General features: G+C 40.7%; 1 protein-coding gene across 1 annotated transcript in view; it reads left to right on the forward strand.

Annotated features, from left to right (window-relative positions):
• The window catches only part of Zswim6 (zinc finger SWIM-type containing 6), a 161816-nt gene that overhangs the window by 117685 nt on the left and 29408 nt on the right, over positions 1-14723 (forward strand). The gene's annotated exons all lie outside the window — the stretch shown is intronic.

Consider the following 14723-nt stretch of genomic DNA (forward strand, 5'->3'; position numbering starts at 1 on the left):
CTCAAGAGGAACAGTTGTCTATGAAGGTTCTGTCTGATTATAATGGAAGGCACTTTCGAGAGCAACTGTTTGGAGATAAGGACACTGAAACTCAGGGAGATTCTTGATGATGTGGAGCCTTCAGGATTGTATGGCCAACTCCTAAAAAACTGATGTCAGGCTTTCTTACTCGCTTTTTTAGGAACATAACTCTTGTTAGAAACTTTGGTTGGTTTGTTTTTATACTAGTCTGCTACTTGCCAAATATTAAGGTGTATCTGTGAATGCTTTTCTCCAGTGTTTCTTAAAAATAGTTTATTGTGTCCAGCACTTTATTTGGTCCCCTAAAAATCTGATAGTAGCTCCCCCCACCCCAGTCAAATTTAAATGGATCTATAAACACAGTAAATAGCTTCCATGTGTTGCCATGACGTTTGAGGGCACAGTGTAGAATTGAAGAAGAAAGGGTAATACATGGGTTAAGTAAACATTTTTTACAGAAAGGTTAAGAAGGACGAGCATTAAAAACCAATAATGAAGGGGACCATGTAGGGGAAAATACTGGATTGCTATGAAGTGTATAAAATTTTAAGCTGTGGTACTCAGAAACATGAAAGCATAAATAACTGGTTAGGAAAACAAGTGCCACTTGGGTATTTTCAAAGTGCAGAAGGAAGGGAGGGAGGGAGGGAGGGAGGGAGGGAGGGAGGGAGGGAGGGAGGATACAAATGGTAGTGTAGTGCAAAGTTTGCATTATTCACATTTAATCTGTAGTCACATCTCACCTTTCCAAGTTTGTTTTGGAAATGTATGCCAAGACCATCAGTCAGCAGTAGGAAATCTCATTGGACGGAAGTTTTTGGTAGCTGATACATACTCCCAGGACAGGACTGCTTTGTAGAGACCCAGGCTTTACTCAAGATGTTTGATTGCAGACAAGGATCAAGAACACAACTACAAACACAAACACACACACACACACACACAAACAAACACATACTCGCTCTCTCACCTCTTTCCTCATACCCCACCCTGAAATCATTGCTGGACTCGTGAACTCAGCCTGTGTACTCTGATGCCAAGGAGGAGATGGCTGGCTATGGTAGTGGGATCTAAAGTCTGAGGAATCCCCCACAGAGGTCATAGTAGCGATCACATCCTAGTATCTGTTCACCAAAAAATTAGCTTAAAGTTCCTTCTAGATGACAAAAGGAAAGGCTTTGCTTCTTAATAAAATGGGGGAATTTGACTTTGTGCCCCTACACAGGGCTCACATTGCTTCAAGGCTCTGCTTTGGAATTAAATGCTGAGCACTGCCAGATGCCAGACATTGAGGAGAGGCTGAGTTTTGTCGGCAAATGGGATCTGCAAGTTAATTGGTGTTTTCTGCAGGCTTCTGGCTGTGAAATGAAATTGGAAGCCCTTTAGCCACATGGATAATACAGGACCTGAATACAAATGTCACATGTCACCATCAGGACCCACTGTGAGACAATAGTGTTCCCACTCCAACATTGCACCATTACAGATCATTTAAATATGGGGATTACATTTAAACTAAAAGCCCCATTTGCCTTTTACTGCAATTTAAATGTCCTCTTAGCAAAAGCTAAGTGACAAATTAAATGGAAAAAGTGCCCACATTTTTAAAGCTGTAATGCAAAACAACCTTTTATTGCTTCTCATGTGCCACGGATGAATCATTACACTTGTCAACCCTAAACCAAGCCGTAATTGGAGCAGCTCCTGCTATCAACGTGGGGCCGCTCCCTCCGTGACAGCTTAATAAAGCCGAAACTGTTAAATTAAATCTCAGATGCTTAACTCCTTAGCACCAGTGGATTCGATGGGTCCGTGTCTGGCAGTGGCCAATGCACCAGGAACGAAAAAAAGATTCCTGGCATGAAAGCTTCCATGGGATAAGAGTGTGCAGGCACCCTAGCCAAGGAACTCTGCTTCTTGGCAAAGGCATCAAGTTGTCAGCCAGGAGATGACAGAATCTTTTTCAGTGGACCAGATAGCCCCCTTCCCAAGATTCGTAACTTTCTGGTTAGATGTGATTTATGAAGTTTCACACTGTTGATGCTTCAAAAGTAGTTGAAAGTAACACATCCTTTTTTTTTTTAACTTTTCCTTTTCATATAAATATGCAAAGTTGGTATCGGTAGCCCATTTCTTCCTCCCATTCTCCAGCTCCCAGAGAGGCTACTTGTTCCCAGGATTTCCTGTGCCTATGATACTCAGTCGGTCTGAGGCAATCTTTGTGACTTTCTCCCAGATGCATTCTGTTATGACCTTGCTGTTACACCTCATTTGCACACGCATTTATCTTGTGCATGAATCAGTTTTTCAAATATTAATTTTACTCTGTGTGTGTGTGATGCTCATTTTCCAAAACACAGGGCAGTGTTCTGAAGATGAGCAACATTGTGTCCTCAGCAGGTAGAGGAGAAAGTCCGACAATCCTAAGACAGAAAAGAAAACCCGTGGCGATGGGACAGAGGCCACAGGTTTGATCAAGGCTTTGCCTTTGGAAATCCATGGACGACATACTTCTGCACTTGCAGGCTTTATTAGTGACACACGTATTTTCTGGAAAGCAGATCTTTCGAAATAACTTGTGGATTGAAAGAGCAGCCCTGTGCTGACTTGTGGCAAGCACAGCTAATGTTAGCCCTAAGAGTGCCTGTTCTCTGGGCTTAATTACCATGCAAGTCTTTAGGGTGTGAAGGGGTGTAGTGTAACCTCTCAGGCTTCATTGGGTCTCTTTCCATAAATGTTTTATAAGATTGTAATTTTACTTTGCATCATAAAGCTATATAGATTGTGGCTACCAGTCTATTAACACCTAATTAAAATGGATGTCATTTAGAGGAAATAGTTAAATGCAGTTTAATTACACTTTTGTCACCAGGAGAATTCTTAGTTTCATTTTCAAGGGTGTAATACCTTTGCCCACCTTTGTTAGTTTTCTCTGGAGGAAAACCGTGAGCTTTGCTGTCTGGTACATGGAGCCTTCTCATAGAGGATGAGCTTCAAGGACAAAACAAACCCATACTGAGCTTGTCACAAATTTCATGAGAACAAGGTGATGGCCCTTGTAATCTTTTCACATCTTCTCTTCTAGGGACTCACTTCTTTGTGAGAACAAATAGTTTAATGCTTCTTTGTAATTCTAATTTCATTTGAAGAGTAAGGCTGCTACCATGTTCCGGAGCCAGGTTTGAGACCGAGTGAGTTACATAGATGGGGGCACTTGGAGTCAGGGTTAACTTACAGTCACCAGAAGGGAACTCAACCCACCAATTGCAGCCATATTTATGGAGAAATACTAAAAAAAATGACCTGCTTCATGAAGCCAGAATGTTTTCTCATTTGCATCCCAGACACACACACACAAAAACAGTTCTTCTGCACCTACCTTGTTATTCTTGAAGTCACACATTCAGTATATATCCTAATTTAGGATGCTCTTTGTTCACAGAAATAAAAATCTAAACGTTCTGTACTGGGAAACATCATCTTACATCTCTGAGTACAGTAGTCTTAATAACCACCACCCTAACTTTCTGTGGTAAATTCAGACTTTGACACATACTGAAATCAGGTGTGATAAAAATCTGATTCAAGAGTCACTTGCCTTGCATCAAGATCTAGAGAGCATTACAAAATGGCTTGTTGTGTACAGGTTTACTTTGTTCGGGCCATGGAGCAAACAGCAATCCCAGAATGCCCTTGCAACAGAAGGATGTCAGCACAGACCGAGAAACATCCATACCACCAAACTCAGGGCAGAACTCAATGATGAACGCCCCATCAGGGCATGCTTGTCATCTATTGGTCTGTCTTTCCTGGGCACAAGAATACAGTTTTACTATTGCACATGCTGCTGGTACCTCCTTCCCCTTCTCTCCAGAAGTTTTATTTCAGGTGACCCAAAGCAACCTATCCAGAAGAGTAGAGGCACTGGATCTAGATTTCTACCGTAGCAGTGGTTCTGATAGTAAGAGGGAATCGAACTCACAGGCCTCAAGAGACATGTAAATTAAAAGTTAGAATGAGCCAAGAAGCCGTCGAATGGTGGAAACGGACCCGTGAGTGCGGTTTATAAGGTGTTGATGAGAAGGATTTACAGGGAGAAGTAGTACTAAGGTTCCAGGAAAGAGAAGCAGTGTGGACTAGGACAAGGGTAGGCTTTATGGGAAAGGTATTTACTGTCAAAATAATATGTGTAAAGTTTGCTTACAGCTTTGCTGATTGATACTCAATCTAAGAAAGGAGGTGAGGGAAGCAGACACAGCAGAGAGCCTGGATGGTGGAGGTGGTGGTGGTGGTGGTGGTGGTGGTGGTGGTGGTTGTGTTCGGTTTCCATTTTGGTCTAGCTACTATTGGCAGCACAGTTATCCACACTTACTTTCAAGCTCTGCACTCACCAGTCTCTCACATGTGATATATTACTTAATCCTTAAAACGATGCTGTCATGTAGGGATACTTTTTAGTGCTAATGTTACAAACAAGAAAACGAAAAGATAAGGCGTAGAGCTGCCTAGACAACGTTATCAGTTTATCATAAAATACCATTAGACGTCTCTGTCAAGCATTTAACATTCTGCACGGGCAAAATGGAGGTGACCAAGTGGCCATGAGTCTTAGCAAAGGGGCTTGGCCTGTTCACCTTCCTCACTTCCACCATCCTGGCTGAACTTGCCCCAGGCCATCTAGCTGCCTATCAGCAGCCATGTTTCCAGAGACTAACTTCAGGCCCTCTGAAACAAACAGAAACATTGGTGACTAACAGCTTTATGCTGCTTTTGAGAGCAGTAAAGTGATAACAATAAGCTGATCACAAGCACAGAACAAGCTTACAAAGTTGAGATCCAGTGACATTTTGGTAACAGGATGCTTAAAGACCTTTTTGGTCCATGTCTTTGCCCTGGCCTGTACCTGGTTCTGATGGCAGTCCTGGAGTTGACAACACAACTTGATCTCATGCAGTCTGTAGGTTCTGCGAGCCTGCCTGCTCATAGGCAGGATTGAGTGAGCTGTCTTGATTTCTTCCTGTGGTATAATTCAGAGCTCTTCCTGGACACCAGGCCCTGTGCATGTGTCCTCCTACAGGGCCTGGGTTCTATAGATGTATGACTCCATGTTCTTCAGTCACAGGCCTATGAATTCTCTTGCTGTGGGGTTCAGGGGAGGGAAGATTTTCTCTGCTTCACAGAGTAATTTGTAGTTTAAATCAGAAGTTAGAAAAGAAAGAACATGCACGTTACCGTAAGCAAACCTATGATAAATACTTCACGTATAATTATCCAAACTGTCTTTCTTTTGACTGCAGTTTCTAGGGTTTAATTATCCATTTAATACCCCATGTAGGTAAGAGAAAAACTGTAAATATGTATTAATAGGAAGTAATAGACTCTTGGGGTTAAATGAGGTCATTAAAGGTCACTTGGTTTCATTACAGAACAAATTGGAGATTCTTAAAGATATTGTAATCTAAGTTATCTGCATGTACAAGTAATTTATAACAAATTAGGTGGTTTAGAATAATTTCACTTTTGTGGTTTTATAAACCTCTATTTTAAATACAGACTGTAGTAATTTGGCTAGATATTAGGATATGGTTTGCTGTAGTAAAGCCATGTATGCATACTGTATAGCATTATTTATACCAAAAATGGACTCCTTTCTTGTTTAATCTTGTTGATCTATAGCAGTTCATTGATAATACACATTCTTCCTACATTAGTAGATTTCTGATAGAAATCTCAGAGTTGGTATTAGATGTCCTCTTTTTCTCCCTTAAAATAATTTCTGGTAAACTTATATCCCTACTTCTTCCTCTTCTTATGAATTATTAGTACTTTTCCCCAAGAAACAGCCACCAAAGGGTAATACAGCCAAGATGCCACTATGTTAGACGTTGTGGGTCTAAGTATTGTCATAGTTAGGATACAGATGCAGTGGTTCTCAACCTTCCCAATGCTGCAGCCCTCCCCATGATGTAGTGATCCCAACCACAAAACTATTCTTGATGCTCTTTCATAACTAATTTTGCTATTGTTATGAATTGTAACATAGATATTTTTGGAGATAGTCTTGTGCCAAAGGGGTCATGACCCACAGGTTGAGAAATGCTGAGACAGAGTAAGGATGGGCTTGAGGTAAGAAAGACTGCGGAGTATGTCTTCCCTTGGCGTAGATTATTGAGGCCTGAAACGCCCCATGTTACGCCATTTGGAATTTGCAGTGGCTTCCCAGAGAATCAGGCATGCCACATCCTACAAGGAAGGCGATTCCAAGGGTTTGGGCCATGCTTGCCCTCTTTGGAAGGTTTCAGCGACTATCCCAGCAAGGCCCTCTAGCTAGAAGAGAGGGAGGAGGGACACAAGGCAGGAGGCAGGTCCCACTCAGGTACAGCACTGTGACTTGCTTTGTTAGATACCAGGCTTCCTAGAAACTGTTCTATGGAATAAAAAGTTCTAAGACTAGAAATGTGTCTATCTTCAATGATGATTTCTTAAAAGAGTCATTTTCCTTGAGATATACCAAAGAGTGAGATAGGCAGCTTTCCCATATAGTTTGGTGACAGAAAGAGTACAAAGTAGTTTACAGCAAGTGAATTTTTGTGAGGCTACGATAGGTTTGTCTGATAATGTCGTAACATTTTAATGACTTTCTTTGGAATTCTGAAATTCAGATTTAAACCACAGCACCTGAGTAAGAGACTTTTCTCATTAGCTTATTGGAGTGAGCTGATAGCCCTGCTGGGGACTGTGTCTTTTCCTTTGACCTGCTGTAAAGCAACCAGGAAGGGAGGGAGCATCTGAATATGGGTAACTCCTGGGGCTTTCTCTTGCACAGGTAACCTTTGAAGTGTAAAGGCCAATCTCATTTTGACCTGTGACAGTTACATGCTGTTGACTCCTTTTATTCTGGAGTATATTAGTAAATTTCAGATTTTTGTATCAGCAGGCCTTGAGAAGAATTTAAAAAGCATTCATAAAGTAGAAATCAGGGCAAGTTCCTTGAAATGACTTAGAGTGGGAGTACAACTTCAGTGAACCACGATAGCATAAACGAGGAAGTCCCAGTCAGGTCCCAGTTGAAGCTGAAATGACTCATGCTGGAGTCATTGACTGTACTGCTAAGAGCTCAAAAACCCCTCAGCAACACACGTCACCAGCGTGCATATATGTGTGTGTGTATGTATATTTTTATTGATCTGGTGAACAGATCAATCATATGCAGAACATGTTCTTTCCTAGATATATAGACCAAATCATATAAAGGGTATTTCTGAAACTATTAAACTGCCTAGTATATTTAATATTAATAGTCTTCTTGTCATTGGTCTTTATTAAGACATGAAACTTTATTAAGACATGAAACATCTATTTTAAAAAATCTTTTTAATATCTTTAAATTATACATCTTTTCCCCTTCTGTTCAGGTAACTAGACCATTAAAAGTAATAGATGTTGTTTACTGTTTTCCTGTAAAAATGAAAAATGTGTCTGACATGTAGTTGGTGCTCAATAAATATTCGTGAAGATGAAAGTGAGCAAAGCGTGATGCACAGCGCCATCTCCCTGCTTGGAGGCCTTAGGGAGCATATTTCTGATGTAAACACTTGAGGAACATTCCTCTTGCCTATACCATCAGTTCTGTGGCCTCCCACATTTTGGTTGATCTAGCCTTCTCTGCCCAGGATACTCATGGGTGCCCATGTGTGCATGTGTACACATGCATGTCCTGAAATGCAAACAGTTTTAGAGTACAGAAGGGCACCCATTCCCCCTTGCCATCCATGCTGCAGGTAATCTATTGCATTAATCATGTAGCCTGTGGGAAATGCATGGGCAGTGATTATACTATCATACACAATGCAATCAGCATGAAGCACTTGTCAAGACCAATACATCAAAGTTTAATTCAGTAATAGCACGAATTAGAGCAAAATGAAACATTCTGCTCTCTAGGAAACCCAGCACCCACCGTAAGTTCTTTTTGCATTCCAAAATTGTTTCTATGAACAAGTTGGCGTTCCAGTTAGACAGATCTCCTCCCACCCCGCCCCCTGGTATTTCACATAAGTGTGGTGTTAAAGTGTTGGCTTGACCAATAATACTCTAGAATGCTCAGCACTGGTAAATTTGATCATTTCTTAGTCCAGCTTTTGATAGATTTCTGTCCTAATTGGCTCTCAATGCTCAGCGAAAGGAAGAGGATTTTACCATTGGCTCAGAGGTGCACATCAGCGTAAATACGCTCTGCCAGAGGAATAGCAGGCCGATTAACAGGAACCTACTTGTGTGTCTTGTAGTACTGTGTACCAGAGTTGTGTATGTGTGCTGCAGTATGTATTGGGGAGCTCACAGCCTTACAGTCTAGTCAGGACACAGAATAAATAAATGAGAAATTAAAAACAGCCCAAGAGAACTGCAGAAGCATTATATAATATAGAGCATGCTGCAGAAACAATTTAAGGATCGATCACACACATTTCAGAGGTTAAAATGAAGTAAGTCACTGTTGTAAGAACTTGCTTACCAACCAACTCCTTTCAGAAATAGATTTATACGGAGTTGGAGTCATGACCATTGAATGAACCGTGGAACTGTTTATAAAATGGCTCAGTCATATAGCCAGTGCCGAACACCTGAGAAATGTTCTTGTGGGGTCCCAGGTTCACATGGACCTCTCCTATTGGCTGTGTTTGCTATCTGTCTCAGGTAAGAAACCATCTGCCTGCCACTGGGCCTTTCTCTCTTCATCTGATTTTTTTTTCTTGTCTTTCCTTTCCTCCCTCCCTCCCTTGAAAAGGAGAGAGTTGTTGAGGGTGTGGAAAAGCTGTCCCTGTGATCTCCTACAAAGTGAAGCTCCTACTGAAGGGAGGCCCATGGTACTGACAGATCAAATGCAAGGGGAAAGCTTGTTCATTGGATAATGAACACAATCCAGGATGTCAGTTAACTCCTCTTAACTATTTTCCTTCTTAACAAAAAAAACCAACCAACCAACCAAATAAACAAAAAACGTTAAGAATTTTCTGGGAGCCTGGCTGTATCATAACTAAGCACATGCCATTTAGCAGGAAGTTTGACCATGCGTAACCCAGGCAGTCGGTAAAACTTGTCTCACTATATCCCTTGGGTCTGATTTTGAAAATTTTCCAGAGATGTTTTAATAAATTAAAAGCTAGCGTATCAAATTTAAAGAAGACTGTTTTGCCAGTTAAACTTAACTTTCCAGACAGGGAGTGACTGATGTATTAAAACTTCATTATGCTGATAATAACAGTGTCATAATTAGGGTCACGGTTTTCATGCGGTCTGACCCAAGAAGTTTTGCAACTGTAGTTTTTCTAGCACAACTAATTATGCCCGTGATCTATTTGTGACTGCAATTAGATATTTCATGGCCTCTAAATAAATACGATTAGATAATTGGACCATGTGTGAAATTTATACTATTATAATAGCCTCTGAGAACAAAAATAAATACTGTGAATTATTTTATAATTATTGAACCCTTAGAAGTATTAAAAGCGGCTGCTTTTCCTTGCTTGTTACTACCTGGTTAGGCACACATGGCACTAGGATGTGGACGTGGGACTTTCCATCCAACAAGACTCGTGTTTATGGATATGGAACAAGGGAAATGAACCCTGGACATGTACACTCTCTGTTAGAAGTTGGGATGGCACTTTGTCTTGCTCCTCTGCCCTGTACTGGCCTGGCCCTTTTCCCGGTTGTCCCCGTCTCTGCTTTCCAGTGTCATGCACACTAGTTAATCATCCTAGAAATTAGAAAAAAGAACAACATTTATAAATGATTCCAAAGAAGATGAACAGCTTTATTTTAATTAGTCTACCTCCTTTCCCCTCTAAAAAAAAAAAAAACCCAAAAAACACCCCATAAAAATCTATGACCTTTAATCACTGAATTGATTTGATATTAATGATAGCAACCAAGCAGGAGAAAAAGGGAAACGCAGCGAGAGACTACAGCTGATTTATTTGCTCACAATTCATAATGTCATGCCCAGCAATACACTCCACCAGGCAGAAAGGGTCCTCAGTCACGTGTGTCACCCCAGAAATGCTGATGTAGACTTAACTCTGAGAGAGCTGACCATAGTGTTCCAGACAAAGCAGATTTCATCTGACTTGAATAATCATCGTATGTTTAGCTGCTGCTTGCCCATCTACTGTTTTAATCTGAAATTACTTAATGCCTGTCAGTTGTGAAAAGTGCAGTTCCATTTTGTTTAATTGGGCTTTTATTTAGATAGACCTGAGGTTCTTGTTGAATGTACTTACCTTTATATGATCTGATTATATAGGAACACAGTTGGAGGTGAGTAGAGAGATGGCTTATCGGCTTAGAGCACTGGATGCTCTTAGAGAGAACCCAGACTTGGTTCCTAGCACACACCCACACAGTGGTTCACAGCCACCTATAACTCCTGTTCCAAAGGATAAGGACCTTCACATGGACCATATACACACACATACATACATACAGACATACATACATACAGACACACACACACACACACACACAACAAAGAGACAAACATGCAGGCAACATTCATACAATAAAAATAAAGATACACGTTTCTTAAAAACAGTTAAATAAAGCACAGGGTTGCTGTAAGGATTTCAGAATATTCATAATGTTAGCTAATAAAATATACTTCTAAAATACAAAGAATGAAATGATTCTGTCAAAAGTCTAAAATCATTAGTCTTGGGATTTGTATAAGTCTAAACTTTAAAAAAAACCTAAAAACCTTTTGTTACGTATCTGGTCCGAAGGCTAAATTGATAGAGTATTTAAACATACTGTCTTTGTGAGGGAACACGAACCTCGGGCAGGATTCCTGCTCCTTTCTTTAGTAGCATCACCTCTAAACTTTAGTTTCTTTGTCTACAAAGTAGTGCTTTTTGTTTTGTTTTGGTAGAGTAATGCGATAATTATGTAAATATTTAAAACAGGGTTAATGTGTTACTTAAAGCAAGGTTAATGGGAGGTAAAGATTCAGTAAAATGACAACAGTTATTGTCAGGTAAATAAGTAGAGATGCCATTCACTTTTAGAAATGCTAGTTGAATTAGTCAGAACAATCTTTGTACCCTAAAGATAGACATTTAAGAACGTTAAATGTGGAATCTAATTAGAAACCCAACATGTGTAACTTGATATTGTTAGGATTCTCCTTGAAGGGATAAAATTTGCATACAAAGCAGCATGTAATAATAATGCAGCCTGTTTGGATGTCTCCTATTTTGTTGAGTTTTTATAATGGCTTCTTGTTTGGCTTACAGCTCTTTCATCTGTTGAGTGATCTATTTGAATTTTATTATGTGAGCTAATGATATTCATGCACAAGTTCTCGGTTGTGGAGGCTCATCCTGTGTAGGATAAAGCAGTGTCTCTGGGCTTTATTTTATATGACCAAAATAATACCTCCTATGGTAAGGGCATAGAGTCATCCCTGGTTGAGAGCCATTGTTGTGAATGTCAGGTTGCATTTTAGAAAGAGAAAAGCATAGCAGTAAGTAAGGCTAATGCCTTGTACTTTGATGCACCTACCAAGTCATCATATGTGTTGATCAGTTCTTTAAAGGATCCAAGTGAGGTCACACCATGTTATTAGTGATGTTTATCTGATGAGTTCTTGGCCCTAGTTTTCCTGGTAGGATTTCAACACACCTGTAGTAGCAATGCAATCTGATAAGTTTATTTCTATTTCCAGGAATAAGACATTGATCAGTCATTGTCAGTGGGTGGCACCAGATAGATGGAGGCCATTCATTTTCTACCCAAATGCAGAGTTATCTACTATCCTCAAAATGGAGTCAAAGCTGCTTATAAAATGGAGTCTCTTATAAGGAACAGACTGGAAAAAAATCAATTTTCCACAACTTTTAGTAACTTAGAACAGGGTTCAACCTGATCTCACCAGTAATAGAGAATAAAGTCTTACAAATTTAATATAATAGTTGGTTAGACTGACTAGTTAATTTTTTATTTCAGGCAAAATTATAGCTAGTAGTTACAAAAATAAAAGCACTAAAATTACCATGTTTAAAAACAGATACTCGTCTATGGCCAATAACTTACTTTTCCATTTCATAATTTAGCAAGTTTTTAAGTGTTTGGCAATTGTGATAGACTAAGGTTGCCACAGATTGTTTGCTTTTCTCTTTGTGGTATGGCATCAGTGTTTCTTCTCCTGAGTCTGGGAACATTTGTCAGTTGGGACAGGTTGTGGGGTCAAGAGTTTTAAAGAGAGCAGCAGCATCTATTCTTGAGTTTCTGTGTGAAGTGTGGCTGACTGAGGCTTGATGATATTTATAGTTGACAGAAACCTAAGTGTAAAACTCCTATGAATTAAGTAAAAAGTATTGTCCCTTTGTTTCCGTTAGGGAACTGGGCCCACAGAGGCTCAGTGGATTCATTCATTCAGAGTTGTGTGGCTGGTCATCTATATTTTGCCCTTTAAGATCAGTGCTTTTTGGTGGAAAAAAATTTTTTTGTTCTTGAAAATGTAAACAGTGAGTATTTGAGGTGAAGCAAAATGATATCAGTAATCCACATGTCTCAGTGTTTCTAGAAAGAGCTACTGGGTACAATTAATTCTTAGTCACCCGCTTTTACTGAGGGTAGACCCAGGTTTACTGGTATTGTTGTTGGCAGAATACAGAAGTAGTCAAAAAGACTTTCAGAACAGTCTGTGTTCTGTTCTGTACCTTTCTGCTTGTGTTCTCTAACTGGTTGTAGTCAAATATGGAATGTGGGCAGACCTAAGATTGCTAAGTAGACAGAACTATTTCCTTTAGGGAGAAAGTATTTGTACTTCTCCTTGGGTGAAGGACTTATCTTCTCTAGTTTTGAGTTATTTTCCTTGATGCTGTCTGTCTAAAATTACTGACTGACTGAAAACTAGGCAGGACAGAAGACAGGAAGAATGAATGTGTGCTGGGTGGTTGTATTAGTGACTTTTCTGCCTAATTATGATAAAACACTGTGACCACAGTAACTTGGAGGAGAGTTTCTTTTGGCTTTCATACAGTTTCAGAGGACTAATACGCAGGCATGGTGGCAGGTGCAGAGAGCTTGAGCTTATACCTTCTAACCTAAGTACAATGTATAGATCCTATACATTGAGGCTATAGAATCTCAAAGCCGTAATGCACCTCCCAAACAGCACCAGCACCTGGGAACCAGATACCAAATGTCTGAGCCTGCAAGGTGTGGTAGTGTACACATTTATTCCCAGCTCTTAAGAGGCAAAGGCAAGCGGATCTTTAAATTTGAGGCCAGCCTGGTCTACAGAGAGAGTTCCAGGACAGCCAGAACTACACAAAAAAACCCTGTCTTAAAATAAACACACAAAAACCCACAGAAACTAATGTGGTGGTTTGAATATGTCTGGCCCAGGGAGTGGCACTATTAGGAGGTGTGGCCTTGTTGGAGTAGGTGTGTCTTTGTGGGCGTGGGCTTTAAGACTCTCCTCCTAGCTTCCTTTGGAACAAGAGGTAGACTCCTCAGCTCCTCCAGATCCATGACTGCCTAGCCACTGCCATGCTCCTGCCATAAGCACAATGAACTGAATCTCTAAACCAATAAATGAGCCCTAGTTAAGTGTTTTCCTTTATAAGTGTTGCCTTGGTTGTGGTGTCTGTTCACAGCAGTAAAACCCCAACTGAGACAATGAACAAACAGACGAAGACTTGGGATTCAAATGCCTGAGCCTATGAGGTACATATCTCCCTTGAATCACCACATTCCACTCCCTGGTCCCCATAAGTTCACGGCCATATCATAATACAAAAATGCATATAGTCCAACTTCAAACAAACCCAATAGTCTGTCACATCCTCAACACAGCTTAAATGTTCCAAGTCTCTTCTGAGACTCAAGATAATCTGAGCTATAACCCCCTGCACCAAGTCCTGTAACTCTGTGTTCAGTGTCTGGGTCTTTACTTTCAAAGGACTTGAATAGCTCTGCCTCTCAAGCTTTGTTGCCTGCAACATGTATGTTGGTCTGGTTCTACTCCATGTATGAAGCTCTGCTTGGCAGATGTCTCAGAACTCACATCTCCAGCATCTTGGGTCTCCACTGCAATCCAGACTTGGCTTGAACAGCTTCACTTAGTGGCCTCCCCTAGCCTCTTGCCCTCTCAGGACCTCCATCCAGGGACTCCTCTACCACATGAAAGAAAACATTGGCTTACAGTTCCAGAGAGACAAGAGTCCATAGAACAGCAAATGGCAGACATGGTGGCGGAGCAGGATGCCAAAAGCTCTCTCCCTTCAAACCCAAGCACAAAGCAGAGAGTGTGACCTGGAAGTTGGACAAGGCTATCTACTCTCAAAGCCCGCCCCTAGTGAGCATCAGGCTATACCACCTAAACCTCCCAAACAGTTAAGCCAGCTGGGAGTCACAGGCTGAACCTATAGGGAGCGTTTCTAATTCAAATCACCACAGTAGTGGAAGCTAGAGCTGAGTATGGCATGGATAAGTCTGGGCAATGCACCAGGGATTCGATACTGGCATTGTTTACTTTAACTGTACCTAGGAAATCAATGCAAGTATATTCATTGTAATCCACAACAAGCTTGCATCCTATCACAAAGACCAGAAGTTCCTTACTGTGTGTCCTGCAGGTCCACTGCAGTGCCCTGGAAATGCTAACTGCTAACAGGATCTCACCACTTTCCCAC

The sequence above is a fragment of the Grammomys surdaster genome, unplaced genomic scaffold, assembly GCF_004785775.1.
Source record: "Grammomys surdaster isolate TR1022 unplaced genomic scaffold, NIH_TR_1.0 99, whole genome shotgun sequence".
Taxonomy (NCBI): domain Eukaryota; kingdom Metazoa; phylum Chordata; class Mammalia; order Rodentia; family Muridae; genus Grammomys; species Grammomys surdaster.